At 34.9% G+C, this 24078-nt stretch overlaps 1 long non-coding RNA gene across 2 annotated transcripts; it reads right to left on the bottom strand.

Annotated features, from left to right (window-relative positions):
* Positions 1-15852: 15852 nt before the first annotated feature.
* On the bottom strand, positions 15853-21468 carry LOC145792290 (uncharacterized). Of its 2 annotated transcripts, none has more exons than XR_014331684.1 (3): positions 20685-21468; positions 19285-19332; positions 15853-16572 (listed from the first exon to the last, which is right to left on the bottom strand). It is a non-coding gene; the product is annotated as an uncharacterized LOC145792290 (long non-coding RNA). The 2 variants fall into 2 exon arrangements; XR_014331686.1 differs by having other exon boundaries at positions 20190-21434.
* Between the last annotated feature and the right edge of the window lie 2610 nt (positions 21469-24078).

Consider the following 24078-nt stretch of genomic DNA (forward strand, 5'->3'; position numbering starts at 1 on the left):
ATGGTGTTCTTGAGTTCATTCTTGCACAATTCATGTTAATTTGTAGAGCTAAGCCATGATTTGGTTCATTAATGATGGATTGAAGACCATTTCTTGCATGCATGTTGGTATTGTTGCATTTTGAAGTTGATTACATGGACATTGGTACATGCATGCTCATATTGTTGTTATAGACCATGTTTTCATCTGGTTTTGGAAAGAAATGAGCTCATTTGAGCAAGCCTTGGAGCTTCAATTTGGTTTAAAACTCATTCCTGCATGTTTGAATGTTGTTCTTGAAAATGGGTTTGAATGTGGTTTTATTTGACTCACCTTTGGGGCTTGAATTCATAAATTGAGCTTTGAAACTTGTTATACATTGAATTTAATGATGTTTTCCAGAATTTGGGCCCAAGAGGTCGAGTTTGGAGTGGTTGAATGCTTGGTTTGAGCTTGGGAGGCAGATCTGGAAATTCCAGATTTGGCTTCCTCGCTCGAGCGAAGGATTCCCCGCTCGAGCGAGAACCTTTGTCCAGGGCTCCGCTCGAGCGACCATCGAGCGTTGATCGCGCGTAAAATTTCAGCATCCAGTACTTTTACTGTTTTGCAGACCGCTCGAGCGAAGGATTACTCGCTCGAGCGAAGCCTTTGATTTTGGACTTACGCTCGAGCGTAGAAAGTCTCGCTCGAGCGAGTCTCCTATTTTCAGCAAACTTTGCGAAATATTTTCTAAGTGTATTTTTGCATCCTCATTCCATCCTAGGCATTCTTAGGCCTAGTTTAAGGCATCTTGATGAGGATATCATTGTAGAACACACCAAGGCAAATTAGGGATTAAGTTATAAGATTTCCCAACTGTGTAGCTTAGTGTGTTCAACCTGTGAACTGTGTAGGGTTGGCAACTGGGGAGGCACGCTCTAGCATACTGTAGCCCAGAACTCTGTGAGTAACAATTGTGTAAAGATATGTTCAACTGATTATCTTCGAATACTGAACTGAACTGTTTACTGAACTGGTATTATTTACTGAATAAATGTATGTCCTTTATTTTTGAACCGTACTGTGGCATCCTTAGTATCTACGGTTTACTGTTACTGTTACTGTTACAGAGATCTCTGTCGGTTCCCTCGTGGAACCACTACTGTTTACTGACTGATGGCCATCATTACTGTTCGGTCTTTCAAGACCTACTGTTACTGTTATGCTAATGGATGTACCACATATGACTGTTTACTGTACTGAACGACTGAAACACTGATTGAATTGAACTGTTTTCATTACTGTAAGGACATTCATTCTAAACCCCTTTATGCTTTATGTTATTCACTGGGCTTTAGCTCACTGCTCATATATATATGTAGGTGTACAGGCACCAGATCGGAGCTAGGAGCGTCAGGGTAACTCCAGTTTTGTCAAGCCAGCCTTTGCGCCTCACTGCGAGGTTCCGAGTTGCCATGCTATGGCTTGGGGGTGTTTTGGTTGTTTTTCCCCCCTTCTGTACTGTTTTACTGTTCTGTATAGACCGAGTGTTACTGTACTGTCATCTAGGGTCGAGTCCCTAGTCTGAATGATTGTAAATATTGTGTACACTGTTCTGTACTGTTTATGTATAAATGTATGAAAAATCTTTTTGGCATACAGACTGTCACAGCTCAATGGACACTATTTATTTACTGTATTGGCTTCCGCCAGGCCCTGTACTCTGTTTTACTGTATTACTGTTCTGCAGGCCTTCGGTAATCTCGGATTACTGGCCGGTTACGGTGCTAAACCCATAGGGCCGGGTTTGGGTCGTGACAGAATGGTATCGGAGCGATACTTACCACGAGTTATACCGCACACACGTGTCCAAATGAGCTATAGGGTGTCCTAGAAAGTTATTAGGGCATCTCATGAGCATGTTAAGTGTGTGATTACGTTATGACTGAATATCTGCTAATGTGTTAAACTGTTAAACAAATGACTGCTTATGTATAAAACTGTTATAACTGCTTATAGTGAAATGGACAATGCAAATGAACCTGAATCCTCGTCTACCGAGGCAAGAATGGAAAGAATGGAAAGAATGATAGAACTGATAACTGCTAGACTTGAACAACAGAACCAACCTCCTCCTCCTCCGGTTCAGCCGGAACCTAATGTGAATGTGAATGATGGGGATATAATTGCTCTTACCCAGAAGTTCAGCAAAATGAAACCGCCATCCTTTTAGGGAGGCCTTGAACCGCTAAAAGCTGAAGCTTGGGTTCTGGAAACAGAGAAATTATTTGAAGTGTTTCCGTGCTCAGAAGCGAACAAAGTACTGTTAGCTACCTTCACCCTACAAGAAGAGGCTAGAAGGTGGTGGATGTTAATCCGTGAAACAAACACTGTTATGACTTGGGCTCAGTTCAAGGAGTCCTTCTTTGAAAAGTACTTCCCTCAGTGTGTCAGGGATAGGAAAGTAACTGAGTTTGAACAACTGAAGCAGGGCACAATGTCCGTTGCAGAATACGAGACGAAATTTACTGAGCTTGCCCGTTATGCACCACATATGGTGGATACTGAATATAAGAAGGCCAGGAAATTTGAAGGTGGCCTTAATGTGGCAATACTTGACCGGATAAATGTTTTGAAGCTACCGACTTTTGTGGGTGTTCTCGATCGGGCATTGATGGCCGAGTCGAACATTGCAGCAGTGAAACAATCTGAAACACCAATAACTGAATGGCATGGAAAAAGGCAGGGTTTCAAATTCAAGAAAGGCAAGCACAACCCAGCCAACAAGAAACAGAATACGGGGACAACAACTAGCCTCAGTCAAGGGAGTGGATTCATACCACCCTGTCTTGAGTGTGGCAAGAAGCACAAGGGAGTCTGCTACAGAATATCTGGAGCCTGTTACAGGTGTGGCAAGGTGGGCCACATGGTTAAAGACTGCCCCTCTGCTCCACAAGCCAGTGGTAAAGCTGCACCAAGCGCAGCAGCATCAAATGCTCCACCAAAGCCTAACCCCAGAGTTACGGGGAAAGAGCCTGTGAGGCAAGGCCGAGTGTTCGCACTAGTACCGGGAGATGTGCAGAATACCGAGACCGTTGTGTCAGGTATTCTCTCTATTTGTGCACAAAATGCATATGTATTAATTGATTCGGGGTCTACGCATTCTTATGTATCGCATGCTTTCTCACGGAAATTGAATAGACCCTTAGAACCTATGAACTATCTGCTGGCCGTATCATCACCCATAGGGGGATCTATGACATGTGCTTATATGTACCCCGTATGTGAAATCATTGTTGGGGATATGCATCTGTTTATTGATTTACTGCCATTGAACATTGATCATTTTGACGTAATATTGGGGATGGATTGGTTACAAAAATATCATGCCACTATTGACTGTGTGACCAAGCAAGTTGTTTTCCGTCCACCTGGTCTACCTGAATTTGTGTTTAATGGGAGTGGCGTAGTACCTCCTCCGTATTTGATTTCGTCAGTAAAAGCTGTTAAATTAATTAGAAAGGGGTGTAAAGGATATCTGTGTTCTGTACTGACTGTGTCTACTGATGATAGTGTTAAAACTGATGTGAATTGTATTCCCATAGTCAGAGAATTCCCAGATGTATTTCCAGATAATCTTCCAGGAGATTTGACTGACAGGGAGATTGAATTTACCGTTGATGTGATTCCCGAAACACAACCAGTTTCTAAAGCTCCCTACCGAATGGCTCCAACTGAACTGAAAGAACTGAAAGTGCAACTGCAAGAACTGTTAGACAAAAAGTTTATCAGACCTAGCACTTCGCCATGGGGTGCTCCTGTTTTGTTTGTCAAGAAGAAAGATGGCTCACTGAGACTGTGCATTGACTACCGTGAACTGAATAAGGTAACTGTAAAGAACAAATACCCATTGCCGCGTATTGATGACCTGTTTGATCAGTTACAGGGTGCTAAAGTATTTTCCAAGATTGATCTCAGATCAGGATACCATCAACTGAAGGTTAAACCGGAAGACATTGATAAAACTGCTTTTAGAACAAGGTATGGACACTATGAATTTTTGGTTATGCCATTCGGAGTCACGAATGCACCAGCCGCTTTTATGGACCTCATGAACAGAATTTTTAAACCGTACCTTGATGATTTTATTGTTGTATTTATCGATGACATATTGATTTACTCCAAAAGTGTAGAACAACATGAACATCATCTGAGACTTGCCCTACAAACCTTAAGAGAACAGAAACTGTATGCTAAACTGTCTAAATGTGAATTTTGGCTTGACCATGTTATGTTTTTGGGGCATGTTGTTGGCAAAGATGGAATTTCTGTTGATCCGCAGAAAATTGAAGCTGTAGTGAACTGGCCTAGACCAACAAATGTGACTGAAGTCCGAAGCTTTTTGGGATTGGCTGGATATTACAGAAGATTTGTCAAAGATTTCTCCAAAATTGCCCTACCATTGACTCAGTTAACTCAGAAGGGGACATCATTTGACTGGACTGACCAAAGAGAATCTGCTTTCCAGGAGTTGAAAACTCGACTTGTGACTGCACCAGTTTTGACTTTACCCTCAGGTACGGATGGTTATACTGTATTTAGTGATGCTTCTCATAAGGGTTTGGGATGTGTTTTAATGCAGAATGGGAGAGTAATTGCCTATGCTTCCCGTCAACTGAAACCGCATGAAAAGAACTACCCGACCCATGATCTGGAACTTGCTGCAGTAGTATTTGCACTGGAAATCTGGCGTCACTATCTGTACGGGGTGACATGTGAAGTATATACCGACCATAAGAGTTTGAAATATTTCTTCACACAGAAAGAACTGAACATGAGACAGCGGAGATGGCTAGAACTGATTAAGGACTATGACCTGCAGATTTTGTACCATCCGGGAAAAGCCAATACCGTTGCCGATGCATTGAGCCGGAAATCGATTGGAAACTTAGCCTGTTTGCTTACAGGGCAGAAAGAGTTGCTTTGTGACCTGGAAAAATCTGAAATAGAAATTGTTTTGAGAGGACAAGGTGGAATCTTAGCTGCTATTTCTGCTCAACCGGCACTGATCGAGGAGATTAAAGAGAAACAGCAACTGGATGACTTCTTGAAAAAGATCATCGAAGAAAGAGGATCTAAACCGAGACCGGGATTCAAATGTGAGAATAATGTACTGAAATTTCAAGAAAGACTGTGTGTACCGAATGATACTGAACTGAAAAGAAGAGTTCTGCAAGAAGGCCACAATTCGAAATTGTCTATCCATCCGGGGAATACGAAGATGTACCAAGATCTGAAACAGAATTTCTGGTGGCCGGGAATGAAGAAAGAAATTGCTGATTTTGTATCCAAATGTCTTCATTGCCAACAGGTCAAAGCTGAACATCAACGACCTGCCGGACTATTGCAACCCCTACCCATACCAGAGTGGAAATGGGAGCATATCACGATGGATTTTATCGTTGGGTTACCTCGCTCCAGAAAAGGTATGGATTCAATTTGGGTTATTGTTGATAGACTGACTAAATCTGCTCACTTCTTACCTGTCAAGACAATTTATAATGCGGATAAATTGGCCGTGATTTATATTGATGAGATTGTAAGACTGCATGGAGTGCCTGTGTCTATTGTTTCTGACAGGGATTCGAAGTTTACATCGAGGTTTTGGCAAAGCCTACAAACTGCACTGGGTACTGAACTGAGACTGAGTAGTGCCTATCATCCTCAGACAGATGGCCAATCAGAAAGGACCATCCAAACTCTGGAGGATTTACTGAGAATGTGTGTCCTTGATTTTCAGGGAAACTGGGAAAGTCACTTGCCCTTAGCTGAATTCGCCTACAACAACAGCTACCATTCGAGTATTGGTATGGCGCCTTTTGAGGCATTGTATGGCAGAAAATGTAGATCTCCAATTTGCTGGGCAGAAGTTGGAGATGGGCCTTTGCTTGGGCCCGAGATTGTGTATGAAACAACTGAGAAAGTGAAACTGATACAGCAAAGACTGAAAACTGCACAGAGCAGACAGAAAAGTTATGCAGATGTCAGAAGACGGGACAGAGAGTATGAAGTGGGTGATCACGTTTTTGTGAAAGTGACACCAATGAAAGGCCAGACTCGTTTTGGAGTCAAAGGCAAGTTAGCACCGAGATACGTCGGACCATACGAGATCATTGAGAAAATCAATCCGGTGGCGTATCAAGTTGCGCTTCCTCCTGAAATGGAGCATATGCATAACGTCTTCCACATTTCTATGTTGAGAGACTATCTCCGGGATCCCTTCCATGTAATAGAGCCTACCCACGTAGTGTTGAGTGATGACTACACTTAAGAGGAACGGCCTATACAGATTGTTAACAGACGGATCAAGAAACTGAGGAACAAAGAGATCCCGTTAGTGAAAGTTGACTGGCAGAACCATGGTGGCGTGTATGCCACTTGGGAAAGGGAAGATGACATGGCTAAACGATATCCTGAACTGTTTCCACTGAATCCTGGTTTCTTCCAGAATGAAGGTAACTCGAGTTTAGAGGACTAAACTCTTTATAAGGAGGGGAGACTGTAACAACCCTCATACTGTTTACTAATTAGGGACTGATTGATCACCGATTACTGCTAAACGGAACTGATAATGACTGATAACTGACTGATGATAACTGACTGATAATTGAAACTGAATTGACTGAGTATATGGTAGTTAATTGCATTCTATCTGTTTGATTGTCTGATTATCTGTTCATGTTTATATGTTTAAACTGCTAATTGAAGGCCTTATCGGCGGCCGAACTAGAAACCGATTGATGTTCCGTGACCCTCATATTTAATGTGATTTTATGGTATAATTATCTGAAAATTGATTAGGTATGATTGAATTAGATTAAATAAGCTAATTAAAGAGTTAAGCTTAATTACAATTTTGCCACCCTTAGTGGCCCACTCAATACACACACTTGAGCCTTATGTACACACTTGAAGAACATTTTGCTCAGCCATTTTGAGCACATCACCGACCTTGAGGGAGAGAGGGAGAGAATAGAATTGTTCTTGGGGGTTTGGCTTAGTCAACTTGAAGAATTGAAGGTTGATTACTAATTTGAGCTCCCTCACCTCTAATTCTACACCCAAGGTAGATCATTCATCATCTTAATGGTGTTCTTGAGTTCATTCTTGCACAATTCATGTTAATTTGTAGAGCTAAGCCATGATTTGGTTCATTAATGATGGATTGAAGACCATTTCTTGCATGCATGTTGGTATTGTTGCATTTTGAAGTTGATTACATGGACATTGGTACATGCATGCTCATATTGTTGTTATAGACCATGTTTTCATCTGGTTTTGGAAAGAAATGAGCTCATTTGAGCAAGCCTTGGAGCTTCAATTTGGTTTAAAACTCATTCCTGCATGTTTGAATGTTGTTCTTGAAAATGGGTTTGAATGTGGTTTTATTTGACTCACCTTTGGGGCTTGAATTCATAAATTGAGCTTTGAAACTTGTTATACATTGAATTTAATGATGTTTTCCAGAATTTGGGCCCAAGAGGTCGAGTTTGGAGTGGTTGAATGCTTGGTTTGAGCTTGGGAGGCAGATCTGGAAATTCCAGATTTGGCTTCCTCGCTCGAGCGAAGGATTCCCCGCTCGAGCGAGAACCTTTGTCCAGGGCTCCGCTCGAGCGACCATCGAGCGTTGATCGCGCGTAAAATTTTAGCATCCAGTACTTTTACTGTTTTGCAGACCGCTCGAGCGAAGGATTACTCGCTCGAGCGAAGCCTTTGATTTTGGACTTACGCTCGAGCGTAGAAAGTCTCGCTCGAGCGAGTCTCCTATTTTCAGCAAACTTTGCGAAATATTTTCTAAGTGTATTTTTGCATCCTCATTCCATCCTAGGCATTCTTAGGCCTAGTTTAAGGCATCTTGATGAGGATATCATTGTAGAACACACCAAGGCAAATTAGGGATTAAGTTATAAGATTTCCCAACTGTGTAGCTTAGTGTGTTCAACCTGTGAACTGTGTAGGGTTGGCAACTGGGGAGGCACGCTCTAGCATACTGTAGCCCAGAACTCTGTGAGTAACAATTGTGTAAAGATATGTTCAACTGATTATCTTCGAATACTGAACTGAACTGTTTACTGAACTGGTATTATTTACTGAATAAATGTATGTCCTTTATTTTTGAACCGTACTGTGGCATCCTTAGTATCTACGGTTTACTGTTACTGTTACTGTTACAGAGATCTCTGTCGGTTCCCTCGTGGAACCACTACTGTTTACTGACTGATGGCCATCATTACTGTTCGGTCTTTCAAGACCTACTGTTACTGTTATGCTAATGGATGTACCACATATGACTGTTTACTGTACTGAACGACTGAAACACTGATTGAATTGAACTGTTTTCATTACTGTAAGGACATTCATTCTAAACCCCTTTATGCTTTATGTTATTCACTGGGCTTTAGCTCACTGCTCATATATATATGTAGGTGTACAGGCACCAGATCGGAGCTAGGAGCGTCAGGGTAACTCCAGTTTTGTCAAGCCAGCCTTTGCGCCTCACTGCGAGGTTCCGAGTTGCCATGCTATGGCTTGGGGGTGTTTTGGTTGTTTTTCCCCCCTTCTGTACTGTTTTACTGTTCTGTATAGACCGAGTGTTACTGTACTGTCATCTAGGGTCGAGTCCCTAGTCTGAATGATTGTAAATATTGTGTACACTGTTCTGTACTGTTTATGTATAAATGTATGAAAAATCTTTTTGGCATACAGACTGTCACAGCTCAATGGACACTATTTATTTACTGTATTGGCTTCCGCCAGGCCCTGTACTCTGTTTTACTGTATTACTGTTCTGCAGGCCTTCGGTAATCTCGGATTACTGGCCGGTTACGGTGCTAAACCCATAGGGCCGGGTTTGGGTCGTGACAGTTGATCTCTCCACCTAAGTCGGTAGGGGGAGAATTGTTGGGTATACCTCCTTATTGGAGTGTGGGACCCAATTGATTTGTTAAAGAGTTTCAATTTGGCTTGGTTTAGGTATAATATATTTTTATATATTATATTTAAGGAGACCCAATCTAATTTGGTAACAATTAGGTTTGATTACAAAACCCTAGATTCACAATATAATTTTTGGGTGTATTATTTTTCCCATGTGATAGATCTAGCGGCAGCAACAAATTTGTTACGGCAACTGTGCTTAGTGTATAACTCTAACTTGTTGGGTTTTTCAATTAAGTACTGATTGTTGCTCTGGGTTTTTGATTGGGTCAATCAAGTATTGATGCCTTGGTTTGGTGCTCTACTTTGAAGCGGCTGATTCGTTTTTCGGTGTTGATTTGGTTCGTTATTTTGGATCTTCTACAACTCTGGTTCTGAAGATTTTGGTTCTTCTATTTGGTGAGATCTTTCCTCTTTGTTTATTTGTGATTATTTAGAATTCACCTAGGGTGATTTTGTGAGACCATTAGTGTCTCGTTTGTAATCGTTTGAAACTTATTTGGTTGATAGTGGAATCGGATTTCGATCCCGTGGACGTACCTCACATTGAGGGAACCACGTAAAAATTCTTGTGTTACTTTTGATTTAATTTTTCCGCATTAGTTTTTATTCCCATTGATTGATTTACTTGTGGGGAATCACGAATTTTCCCTAACAAAAATTGCCAATGGTGAACTTTAAGAACGCCAACAATAATACAATACAAATCCTAAGCACACGTCTCAAAATTCATATTTGGGCACACATTGTAAAATTGATCACATCAAATTGATTTTTAATAGGCCTAACAATATTACAAACCTATATAAACATGAATAGATGTTGTTGCATATTTTCACACTCTAATAAAAAATATCTTTGTTCAATCAAATTAGAAGTAATCAAATTTGAGTTTCCTCCAATAACACAATTTATAAAAAAAAAAAGAAAATTGTTGAAAATTTTCAAAATAAATTGAGTAACTAAACTTATCAAACTAATTGATCACCTGCTTGTTGTAAATTTCCAATTTGAAAACTTTATAAGCTAATCAGCAGGCAAAAATGATGGGGTCATGTAGAAATGGTTGATGAAACCATAAACTTCACACTTTTCAAATCTCAAGGCAATATTGTGTCCATTTGTCATGCATAATGAACCCACAACAATTACCCATCTAAAAATATTAAAATAATGTTAAAATCATCATTTTTTTATATTATGTTTTTATCATGTTGAATATTAATAATATTTATGTAAAATCTATTATATTTAACAAATATATAGAAAAAATTATCACTTTAATATTATTGAAAATATTATGGCAAGTTGTCTTACTTCTTTTTTGTTGGATTGCACCTCATTGGACTTTGGTAAGAGTTTAAGACATGCTTCACCATCAATATTTTTTAGGGTTTATTACATTTTATACTCTTAAATTAATTATTTATTTAATTCATAAACTATCAATTGAGTCTATTAAGTTCCTAAAATATATAAATCAAAACCTATTTAGTTTCTAAACTATCAAATAAATCTATTAAGTCCCTAAATTTAGTCATGAAATGATTATAAAAACAAAATATAAACCCGTAAGTATTTTAAATTAGTAAAAAATCCTATCTAGTTAAATTTTGTTTTAAAAAAATATTAAAATTTTATTTTGTCTTTGAAAAGTGGGCTTCAATTCTTATGTGAATTTTCTTTATAAGAGTAAGGGTAATTATTTGTAATATTTTCTTACCAATTTCTTACAATAGTTACGTACTTACCTTTATTATATGCGAGATTTCGTTTCTAATTGATTATTTCTAATTTTTTCACTAAGTCTTTTTTTTAATAACTTAATTAATGTATTATTTTGTCCTATAATTATTTGTAGCAAAGTGTTATTATTTAAATTAGCTAATTTTACTTTTTCAGTAAATCTAATACTTACATAATTTTATTAGGAATATTTTGATAAACTATACTCTAATATTAATTTAAACACACAAACCAAACCAAACCAAGCCTTAAGTCCTATCAAATAGGGTCGGCTACATGAATCCTTCTTCTCCATGCGGCCCTATCAAAAGCCATTTCATTAGTCAAATTAAGTAGATTCATATCTCTATTTAAAACGCTAGTCAACGTTAATCTAGGCCTACCCCGTCCCCTAACACTTCCATCTACCGTTACAGTATTGCATCTCTTCACTACTGCCTCTGTTGGTCTCCGTTGAATATGACCAAACTATCTCAAACGATTCTCTCTCAACTTATCTTCTATCGGTGCTCTTCCTACCCATTCCCGAATACACTCATTCCTAATCCTGTCTTGTCTAGTCTTACCACACATCCATCATAGCATCCTCATCGCGGCCACACTCACCTTATCTACATGGTGTTTCTTGGTTGCCAACACTCCGTCCCATACAACATAGCTGGTCTAATAGCCGTTCTATAAAACTTACCTTTTAGTCTAGTGGGTATTCGTTTATCGCACAATACCCCAGACGCACTTCTCCACTTACACCATCCCGCCTTAATCCTATGGGCCACATCTGCATCAATCTCTCCCGCTGTTGTGATAATCGACCCTGGATAACGAAAATATATTTTATAGACAAAATTAAAACTAATTTTTTTATAATAAATCTTAAATAGGTAGGTTCTTTTAGTAATTTATAATATTTATGGGTTTATATTTTATTTTTATAATCTTTTTACGGGATAAATATGTTTGAATTAAATATTTTAGGAACTTAATAGATTCAATCGATTGATGAGATACTAAATAAACTTTAATTTATATATTTTAGGGATTGACTTGACTCAATCGATAGTTCAAAAACTAAACAAATAATTTGATAATAATTTAAGAATAGAAAATATAATAAATCCTATTTTTTAATGTGGTTGAGAAATCACTTTATATGTAATGGGATATATCAACAACCAACCATGACTTATTGAATCTTTTTTTTTTTTTTTTTTTTTTTTTTTTTGGGGGGGGGGGGGGGGTGGGAGGGAGTGGTGTCATATAGCTCTTCTCAAAGAATGTGCTATCATTTGGTAACTAACTGTGGTTAGCTCAGGTTTGGTTTGGATATGGGTTGATTTTTTAATTTTTTAATTTTTTGATTATTTCAGAGATATTTTGAGAAAATGATTAAAAGTTGATTTTTTTAGTTATTTTTAACTTTTTGGTTTTTTTTTTTTTTTTTTTTTGAGAGAGAGAGAGAGAGAGAGAGAGAGAGAGGAAGTAGATTGAAAGTTAAGAAATGACTTTTAATCCACTTTCCAAAATAAGCCTTAGTTTTGGGGTTAAAAAAACCTCGTTCGGATTGATTTTTTTAACTTTTGTGAGAGAAAAAATAAAATAATTATAATTTAAATGTGATATTTTATCTTATTAACTTTTTTAATTTATTTTTCCTTTTTATAATTAAAATAGCCAAACTTCTCAAACCCGCCTGCCAAAGGAAGGCTTTTAACTATCATCTGTAACCAATAAATTTTTGTGATTTTCTTTCTCATTTATTAATTATTTTCTTAGTTTAAATTTTAAATTTTGATCAATTAGGAAGCACATTATACAGCAAGATAATAGTTTTTTCACAACTACATTGACAAAGATAGTTCTTTCACAACTACATTGACAAAATTATGAAAATTAACAGATTTAAATAATAATAAAAAAATTGAAATTCACACTAAAAAGTTTCACTACAATAAATTAAGATTTTAAAAATAAAAATTTAGGATAAAATTATATTTTAGGAATGAAATATTTTTATTGTCAAAATCATCATTTTGTATTTTTAGTGGTCAAATTGAACATTTACTAATTAATTTACTATATTTTTTTAGATCAAGATTCTTTGTTTGAAAAAGTAAACCTTTTGGTACAAAATTATTTGGGTAAAATACACTTTTCACTACTATAATTTGATCCAAATTTTACTTTAATCTCTATTGTTTTAATTTAAATAATTTGATTCATATACTTTAAGTCTTGTTTCAATTTAGTCATTCGGTCAAAGTATCTACTAATTTTTTTTTTTTTTTAACGTGTGCACTTTAGAAGACTGGCATGTGTTCTAAAATCTTTAACTTTAACCTCAAACTTCAAAATAAAGACTAAATTAAAACTAAACTTAAAGTGTGCAGACCAAATTGTTCAATTTAAAATTATATGAACTAAAGTGAAATATGGATTAAATTATTTTGTTCTTAAAGATGTAGTGACATTTCCAAACTTTTATTGTTAAAAGCCAAGAAGCACTAATAAATTTCAAATAATGATCTTATGAACTATTTGGTATTCTATTTTTTTTCTTATGGATCCAAAGGTCCCATTCTAATATAAATTATGTAAAAGGTCAAGCATAAACGTGCATGCTATTAAGGGACAAATGCAAGTTTTCTTATAATGTTGAAATTACTAAACATAACACTTCAAAAAAAGCTTTTTAGTGTACTTTTTCTAAACGTAATACTCCAATGTAATACCAAAAAAACATAACATTCCAATGTAATACACTAAAAAACTCTTTAATATACACTAAAACAAATTTGGGATTTAAAGATGAAACAAATTTGTCTCAAAATGTGTATATTTCGTCACCCAAACTAATTACAACAAAAATTTTTCGTCATCCGTTTTGTCGCCAAAGCATCGTCGCTAAAAGGTTTTAGAAACGAAAAAATAAATTCATCATTGAAAATAATAAATTTGTGACGATTTTTTTTGTCTCCAATACACTCTGTTGAGAAAATACTTGTAAGTAATTAGCGACAAAATATTTTGTCATTTAAGAAAGAAATTAGTGACAAAAGTATTTTGTTATAAATATAAGAAATTGAGACGAAATAATTTTGTCACGTTTAATATAAATGAAAACGAAAAAAATTTGTCAAAGAAGCTACCAATAGAGACAAAAACAAATTCATCATTAAAAATGATGAAATAATGTCAAAAAAAATTTGTCACACATTGAGGGTAATAGTGACAAAATGTGACAATATTTTTCGTCATGAAAAATTCATTTAGCAACGAAATAAAGAATTCATGACAAAATTAGCAACCTACCTAAGCCAAATATGGGACAAAAAACTTCTTTACGGATGAAAAATTTTGTCACTAATTCCATAATATTTTTTTTCCATATTATATACCTATTGTTATCAAAATTTGAATTTTAATCCAACAAATATAATCCTGTTCATGTTGAAACCTGTTTAATATAACAATTCCATCACAATTTAACATAACCTGCTATAAATCAACACATTTATAAATTAACAAAATGAAAATATTCATTCATTACAAATAATTTCATCCTAATACAACAAAATAGTGCAATATCCACAAAATATCCAACAATTATGACTAGTGCAATTCCACAAAACATCTAACAATAACTAATGCAACTCTACAAAGTATGTGTCCTTATCAAACAAAAATGAACATTCAAGCAAATTAGATCATTGTTGCAAGTAAAAATGCCACCACAATCCAATCTGCAAAAAAATAAATTAAAAACTTTAGTAACTAATCAATTATACAAACAATTAAAAATATTAGTATCTAATTAATTCACAATTAGATCAATCATACAATTTATCCCCTCTAACGGATTGTTTTCAAGATTATGGGAACAAAAAATTAATTTTAAAGCTAATTCACAAATGGTGATAATGTGTCGTAAGTTTATACAACTTATATTGGTCCCTCCCAAGGTGTTTCTGTTGGTCCCTATACAAATTTGTGGTTGTGTGATAATTTGGCCTTTCAACAGTCATTTTTGAAGCTTCAAGTACGGAGGAAAAACTATTTTTTAGGCTAATTGACAATTTATACATCCCATGCACCTGTCGTAAGTTTCTACAACTTATATTGGTCCCTCCCAAGGAGTTTGTATTGGTTCTTGGACACATTTGTGACTGTTTAACAATTTAGCAATCTAAGGGGTTTTTTTTAATCACAAGTACGAAACATCTTTTTGTATCTAATACACAAGTAGTGCATCTTGTGCATGTGTCATAAGTTCCTACAAGTAACTGTCACGACCCAAACCTGCCCCTATGAGTTTAGTATCGTAATCGGCCAGTAATTCTGAGATTACCAAAGGCCTCTTGACGGATTAACATATAAATAAGAGCTGCGGAAGCAACTATTCATAATATCCATAGTCCACTGAGTTGTGAAGACATACATGAGACGCATAATTTAAAACTTTTATGAACTTACAAGTAATGTCAAAAGATAAAACATTTACATATCACTCTTGGAAGTATAATACCAGGCATCTTGTCCAAAACTCAACAAAACAAACAAAGTCTGATATGATTGCAAAAACAATCACAAACTTGACTTCATTCGGAACCTCCTCGGGAAGCACAAAGGTTGGCTGACAAAACTAAAACATAGGCCATCAACTCTGGGCCAGGTCACGTGCTTGTTCACTTACATACATAAATAATACAGTGAACTGGAGCTCAGTGAATAATATCAGAGTAAAGATTTTAATGAATGATGCCCGGAACAAATTTCAAATCTCATAGCAAATCAGAATCATAATCAGGTAGCAGAAACAGAGTCATAGTCTTATTCATATTCAAATCATGTGTAGTACATCCATTAGCATAAACATATCTCTTTGGTCAAGCATATCAAGTTCCATATTAGAACCTCCAGTACCGGGTAACATATCTCATATATCGGTTACGGTATTGTTTCCCCCGGGCGAGGGGCTGTGCCACGATATTGTTTCCCCTTGGCGGGGGCCTGGGCCGCGGTATTATCCCCCGGCTAGGGCCTCATGACTATAAGCCATAGTATTATGTCCCCTGGGCGAGGGCCTCTGCTAAGGATACCACAATTACGTTTCAAAGAAAATTAGACAATCATTCATTCATACAAAACATAGCATTTCAGAAAATTTATCATTTCATATCATCAGAAAATAATTAAAGTTAAACATAACTTTACAGAGTTATTACTCACAGATAACCGGTGGGTCCAAATAGACGAGTAGAGTAGGTAAATAACTTATCTTGAGGTTCGTGACCTACATAACATGATAGATACATACGTTGAATACACACGCTCGAATTGAACAAAGCTTATTCGTGTGTTTCTAGCCTTTAACCCCATTATGATGTCTTAATCATGGCCTAGGAATGCCTAGGATGGAATAAGGTTACAAAATTGCACTTGAAAATATTTTTCAAAAACTTGCTGAAAACAGGGGTCTCGCTTGAGCGCAGCTTTCTTCGCTTGAGCAAACCTATCGAATGTGAGTGGTCGCTCGAGCACACACTTCGCTTGAGCGGTCTGTAAAATGTGAAAAAATTCTGGTTACGTGCAATTTCCACTCGACGATCACTCGAGTGTGAGACACAAGTCCTCGCTCGAGCGCAAGTCTTGTCGCTCGAGCGTGCTTCCAAACACGCAAACTTCTGAGAGTATGCAATTTACGCTCGAGCCAACCTTTTGTCGCTCGAGCGGAAGTGCGAAAATAAAGGTGGTCGCTCGAGCCTAGAATCCTTCGCTTGAGCGTGAAAGCAAAATTTTGGGTTTTCCAGATTTGCTCCCAAGGTTCAAAATATGAATTCAACACCCCAAAACTCATCCTCTTGGGCCAAAATTCTGGAAAACATTTAGAAACTCACAAAACATCATAATTTAAAGATCATTTCATGAAATCAATGCCTAAAAGCATGCCAATTGTTCACAATTTCAACTTAAACTTTATGGATTTTCCAAAAACATAACATGCATGAAATGATTTGAGTTTCAAGTCTCCAAATCATGATCAAATGGAATGAGAGGATGCAAAACATGATGGCCTTGTTTGGTTTGTTTTTCAGAAAATTTTTTAGGAAAAATTCTCTACAAACAAATTTTCAAGAATAATCAAACCAAACAAATTTTTTCAAAAAAAATCTCAAAATTTTGTTTGGTTACCTACTTTCTAAAATCACTCTCTCTCTCATACACATCAAATCAATCATTTTTTTAAAACTCTCTCCCCAAAACAATTTTCCAAAACCATTTCTGAAAAAAGACAAACCAAACAAGTTTTCGTATTTTTTATCTCAAAAACTATTCTACAAACACAAACCAAACACACTCGATGAATTCTCAAAACATAGGTGAGATGAACATATGCATGAAAGAAATTCTTTGAAATCATGCCCAATTTGTGAAGAAAAGAACATGCATGCATGGTATGCTCAATTCTACTCAATCTAGTGCAATTCCTTCATGAATTCACCTAATTCACTTGAAGTCTTGTAAAGTCTAATTCAATTACACAATTAAGAGTTTGATTCCTTACCTAGAGACTTGAATTCACAAGAGTTGAAGTTAAAACTCTCAAATCTTCTTCAAATGTCAACAATTCCTAGCAATTCCTTGGTTTGAGTTCAATTTTTCTTCCCTCACTCTCTCTCCCTCACGTTTGGTGCTTGAAAATGGGAAGTGAGAGTGTCAAAAACATGTAATAAGGTGTAGAAGTGGTCTTGCATAAGCCCACTTAGTGGCATTTAAGTAATTGGCTTAACCTAAGTTAAGTAGCATTAATTATTCTAATTTAATCGTTCCAAATCAGATTTTAATTAAACTTACCATAAAATTCTATGAATCCTAATTAACATATAAATCAAGTCAATTTCTAAATTGGATGCCAATAAGGCCTTCAATTCGCAAATCGAAACTAAAACATAAATAGATCTTTCTACGTCAAACAGATATAAACACAAAATGATGCAATGCACATATAATTAACTCAGGATTCATTCTTAATTACTTATTTGGCATACTTAAACATGAATTAGCGTTAATCATGGGTCGGGGTTATTACAGTAACATTGGGTCCTTCTCAAGGTATTTGAGCTAAATCAAGGGAACTTTCGTGGCTGTTTGACGATTTGGCCTTCAAGCCTAATTATTTAAAAACTGATTTTCTAATCTAATTCACAAATGATGCATCCCGTGCATATTCCATAAATTTTAAAAGGTATATTGGTTATTCTTGTGGTGTGTGTTGGTTCTAATGACATTCATGACTATTTGAAAATTTTGCCATTCGTTGGCCATTTTTCAAGCCTAAGTATAGGAAAAAAGCATTTTTCAGGCTAATTCACAAATGGTGCACAGTGCCATAAGTTCCTACAAGTTAAATTGGTCCCTCCTAAGGTTTTTGTGTTAGTTCTCATATACATTCGTAGTTGTTTGATAATATACTCATCCAACGGACTTTTTCTAATATTATGGAAAAAAAGTGTTTTTTAGGCAAATTCACAAATGGTACATCCCATTTATGTGTCGTAACTTCTTACAAGTTATATTGGTCCCTTCCAATGTGTTTGTGTTGATTCCCATACACATTCGTAGTTATGTGATAATTTAGCCCTTCAATAGCCCTTTTTGAAGCTTAAGTATGAAAAAAATCATTTTTTTGTCTAATACACAAATAGTGCATCTTATGCATGTGCCGTAAGTTCCTACCAGTTATAATGGTCCCTCCCAAGTCGGGTGTTTTAGTTTTTAGGCACTTCTATAGCTGTTTAACTATTTGGCCCTCCATTAGCTTTTTTTGAACTAGTTCCCAAATTGGGTGTCCTATGCATGTTTCCAATACTTCCTAATTCTTCAAACATATATTCTTTTATAAAAATTGTTATATTAAAGTTACTATACTTTACCAAGAAGTATGTCCACTTAGGGAATTCCCCTATAACATAATTATCTAGCTAAGAAATTGATCTCTTTGTTATGAAATTTTTTATACAATAATCTCTTTATTCTATAGATTATACTTTTCAGCTCAATTGATACTTGTGGAACACTTCTTGGATATGCAAATTGTAAAGTTTTGAGATATTTATGACACACTTTGCTAAAAATGAGCTATACCAAGTATTTTCTGATTCTAGTATCTGTGTTGATACGCATGTATTCATCATAAAATAAATAGGATTCCATAATGAAAAGGTTATTGATCTTGAGTCCTTATGCCTCAACGATGTGGAGGTTTCCTTTTCTTTTTTGTGATTCAAAATCTTAGTCAGTTAAATTTCCTAAATAGAATTATGGATTGTTAGCTTGTAATCGTCAGCCCCTGTGGCTCTACTATGTGCATCACATTAATTTCAAGTTCTAAGATTGTGATGTCTCAAGCAATCGGAGCCTAAATGCATATGTACTGCAGTCCTCCATAATTACCTACATGAAACATGAATTCATTGTTTTAAACTTGACATTCAAGTTTGGATAAATTTTTTTTTTGGATAAGTAATAATTCATATTTTGATTTTGTTGCTAAAAGAAGAAAGTTCAACTAAAAATCAAACTTACATCATTCAGTAGCATCCTGTTGCAATAAGAACCAATGTAAGATGGAACCTGCATCACATAATGCACATTAGCCGCACAAAAAGAAAAAGAAAAAGATTTGTATTCTGAACATTATTAGCAAGTTTAGTGAACTACATTAAGACGTCTTCCTAAACATTATTAGCAAGCTTAGTGAACTACATGAATTTAGATGTTCTTTAGATTCTTATGAAATAATCAATCTAAGTGCCTTCCAAATTCATAAATTCACTAGTTCCATAAACAAAATTGAAAAGATTTGTATTCTGAAAGATAAATCCAAAATTGTTCACTATCCAATCCAATTATGATAGACTATGAAGAGAGATTTATGAAATTGATGAGAGGACCATGCGACAAGGGTTTGTTAAAAAATAAAAAAGAAAAAAAGAAAATAGAGCTGCAATGTATATATATATATATATATAATTTAATAAGTAATTAGAAACTAAGAGGGGAATAGGCATCTTTGCTGGGGCACTAAAATAGAGTTGAGGCTGCAGAACTCCCAAATATATTAATTTACTAGAAATTCTGAGTCAATATATCAAATAGCATTCCCGATCCATTAGAATGAAATACACTCATATGTGACATCAAGAAGTTCAAAAAAAAAATTTTAAAAAAAAAAAAAAAAGGAAGAAGAAGAAGACTTTATTTCCTCATAAATTTATAATAGATTAATTTTTCACATGTATTATGAACGAAATAGAACTAAATGAAGGTCCAACAAAATCTAACATGACTCTAAAATGAATCACATGTAAATATATATATATATATATATTTCAAAAGAAACTTTAACCAATCAAATAGACCATATTGAATAGCTTAAGACCATGAAGCATTATATAAAAATTTATATCAACAGAGTGGAAAATGTTTACATGCCAATGAATCTGATCAACAATTTGACTAAGTTATGTGAGACTCTGCACATTAGGTCACTCAATAGTGCCAATTAGAAAAGAGCATCGTCTGTAATCCCTGCCACTGACGCATTTTGTGTCATTTTACAATGCAATCTGAAGCTTGGAAGGAAGAACTGCATTAGATAGATAACTATAAAATTACGGTTTAAAATTTTGTTTTGGAAATAAAAAATAAGTTTGGTTACACATAGCCTGATAGCTGGATTGTGTATCAACCACCACGTTGGTGTGGTTTTCTCGAGTATCCTGGTATCCTGATTGTTAAAAAATTTAATAGAAATTTTGATAATATCTAAGCTATGATTTCTGGCATATGGCATCATCAAAACAATTCCACCTCAATACCATTTTTCATGATGAGAATGCTATTAAAGTAACAACCAATGGTCAGCGGTCATTGTAGAAACAAAATAATGATACTCATAGTCCTAATTATAGTGGAATACTTACAAGGTCAAGCTATCGAACGCTGTAAATTTCTCTTGGCAGAGTAACTTTTTTGTTTGTATCCTGTTGACATGATCTCATTAATAATTCTAAACAAAACTCTAACATAAGTTGTTACTGATAGTGGGAATCAATCATAGAAAAATAATCGAGATTCTAATACCAAAATTAAACAAGACAACGATGAAATGAAAAAAAAAGAAAAAGAAAAAAGAAGTGAAAATAATTTTGGAACTATATGACTAACCTCTCTCTTTGTTTCTAGTTCAGCAAGTTTGATGTAAATCTCCACCATTTGTTTCATCTATATATTGATTTTTGGGATGAATTACAGTCTACTGTTTAAATTAATTAGCTTAATTGTTTATACATCTCAATAAATTAATTTTTATACAATCACATATTTTAGATTCATCAAACACACTAAAATTTTAGATTCAACAAAATAATTTCTTTTATAAAATCAGAACCTAAAACTAATTTTTTAGGTCCTCAATCAAAACTCTATTTTTTCAATTGAAATCCCCAAATCAAAAACTTTTTTTTTTTCAAATCTCCAACTCTTAACCCAAGAACAATTAGGTTCCAAACCAGGTTGAAGGGAGAGTGTTTTCTTCTTTGCTAAGTCTCTCCGCTGTGAGTACGTTTCTTTCGTCTCTCTCTTCGTCGTTCTCCTTCCGACAGGCTTCTTCCCTCTGTGTCGTTCCTTCTATCTGCTTCAAAGAGCTCTCTCTCTCTCAACAAAACTTTTCATTTTATTTTTCTTTTCGGGAGTAATATACAAAAATAATTTTTTTCACCATTCACCAACTTTAGGTGCGTTCAATATTCCTATGGCGCCAAAATATTTGGCTTCTTTTTGTGGTAAAAATATTTTTTTTATTAAATTAAAAATTTAGTCTAAAAAAAATTAACTTCTTTTGATTTTTATGACAAAATTAGAAGAGTTTTTTATTTATAAATCCCATCTAGAGGTGTTCTATCCCAATAAGTCCACAGAGAAAAATTATAACCTAATTAGTCCCATGTGTTTATACATTTATTCCATAAGGTCCTTTTTTCCTGATTTATATTTTTTATTGGACTATTATACCATTTTTTCTATATGTTGATATATATTATATACAAAATAATATACATGTTTCCCTCTGTTTTTGTTGTTATAGGATTTCATTCCTATAAGAGAGAAGACGACGGCACATAGTTCGCGGTAGTGTTTCATTGCGATACGATTTCATTCCTGTAGAAGAGAAGATGACGATTCAGAGTTTATGCTCTACTTTTTTTTTTTTTTTTTTGCCATAGTTATGATTTCAGCCAGAAATCAAAGGAAGAGAAAAGGATTTGAATCAAAGAAATAGGGGTGATGGCTTACAAACTTGTTCAGTAGATTGACTAAAACCCATATTCAACTGGATTGAATCAAAGGGAAAGATGAGATGGATTTGAATACTTGCTCTTCGAAGGTGGGTTTAATTTGATTTGGATTGGTGGAATGGTGAAATTACACGAGTTGTTAATGATAGTGATATGATGAAGCTGAAGATGTGGGTGATAATTTTTTGTTTTTAGAGAGATTGAGTTTTTTTTTTTTGGATTTATAGTTCTATTGCTGCCATTATTTTTAGTTTTTCTGTCAATCAATGTGAATGTTCACATTTCATATTGTTTGGAAGCTTAAGAAATGAGTGTTAGAATTGTGAAGAATGAGGTTTCTGATACAGTAATGTAGCTTTTTTTATAAAGAGATGAGGAGTGTTTGGTTTGATTTGGATTGCTGTAATGGTGGAATTGTAAGAGGTGTTAATAATAGTGATAATGATGAAGATGGAGACGAAAATTATGAAGATATAGAGGAGGATTTGTGTGATGGTTTTTTTTATATTTTGAGAGATTGAGACTTTTGAATTTGGAGAAAACGAATACTGTGCTCTGTTTGATTACATTGTCTTAAGGTTAGTATGTAATGGATGCATGTCATTTGTGATTAGATTTATATGAAGGGTTGTATGCTCTATTTTTTGCTTCCAATTTCATTTTCTAGAATTGATGGACATGCAAGTTTTTTTTGGTTGTATGGGGTTATGGATTTTGGCTGGTTATGTGGTTGAGTTATGGCTTTGTTTTTTTGAATGTGGTGAATATTCACATCGCATTAAGAATGTGAATGTATATGAATGATTGTATGATCTATTTCTTACTTTCAACATCATTATCTAAATTAAATTTTGGTTGGTTATATGGGCATATGGGTTTTTCCTGATCATGTATATTGTGAGGCATGCATGTGTGTGATGTGAATATTCACATTCTTGTTACCATTGACAGTATCAAAGTAGTTAACATGAATATTTATATCACTGTAACCATTCACATTACCAATACATTACCAAATCATTTATGTGAATATTCAGATTTGTATTATGAATTATCATTGTGAGTGTTTTTTGCTAGCAAAACGGGATGTTGTTGTGTATATTATGATGCATGCATGGGCGCGGTGTGAATATTGACATGTCTGTTACCATTTATAACATGAAAACATATGATGTGAATATTTACATCATCTGCAATATGCTATTTGATGTGAATATTCACATTCTTGTTACCACTGACAACATCAAAGTAGTTAACATGAATATTTATATCATTGTAACGATTCACATTACCAAATCATTTGATGTGAATATTCAGATTTGTATTTCGAATTGTCATTGTGAGCGTTTTCTGATAGCAAAGCGGGATGTTGTTGTGTATATTATGATGTATGCACGGGCGCGATGTGAATGTTGACATGCCTGTTACCATTTACAACATAAAAACATATGATGTGAATATTCACATCATCTATAACTATTAACATCATCAAATTATTTGCTGCGAATATTCACTTATGTATTAAGAAATATGATATTCACACCAGTCATATTGTGTTACAATAATATTTTAAGTGATATTCACATCCATGTGAATGATCAACACGAAATAGGCCTCAAAATGCATATACATATATTGAATGAAAAATTGGAGTACAAGCATTGATACAGAATTGATTTACACATAAGTTAGTCTGCTCCAATATGTCAAAACTATTCATACTAAATTGTCTTAAATGTGGATAACAATTATGGATAACAATTACAGGTGGACACCCCCCACCTATAGGTTTTCATATTGTACTGTTTTTGTGTGATTCAGAAAAATATGTACAATGAGTCTTTTATTTGACACCATTCAAAGCGATTAAGGCTGTCAACAATTTCCTCACGGTATACATGCGCCCTGATGATGTAACACACTACGGGCCCGCAATCCACCCTGAAAATGCAAAGTTGTTATTGTTAGAATTTGAAATTTAGGTGTGTATAATGGTTGTGGAAGATGTGTACAAATTGAT

This window comes from Camellia sinensis, chromosome 1 (assembly GCF_055761805.1).
Source record: "Camellia sinensis isolate YWXY chromosome 1, ASM5576180v1, whole genome shotgun sequence".
NCBI classification, from domain to species: Eukaryota; Viridiplantae; Streptophyta; class Magnoliopsida; order Ericales; family Theaceae; genus Camellia; species Camellia sinensis.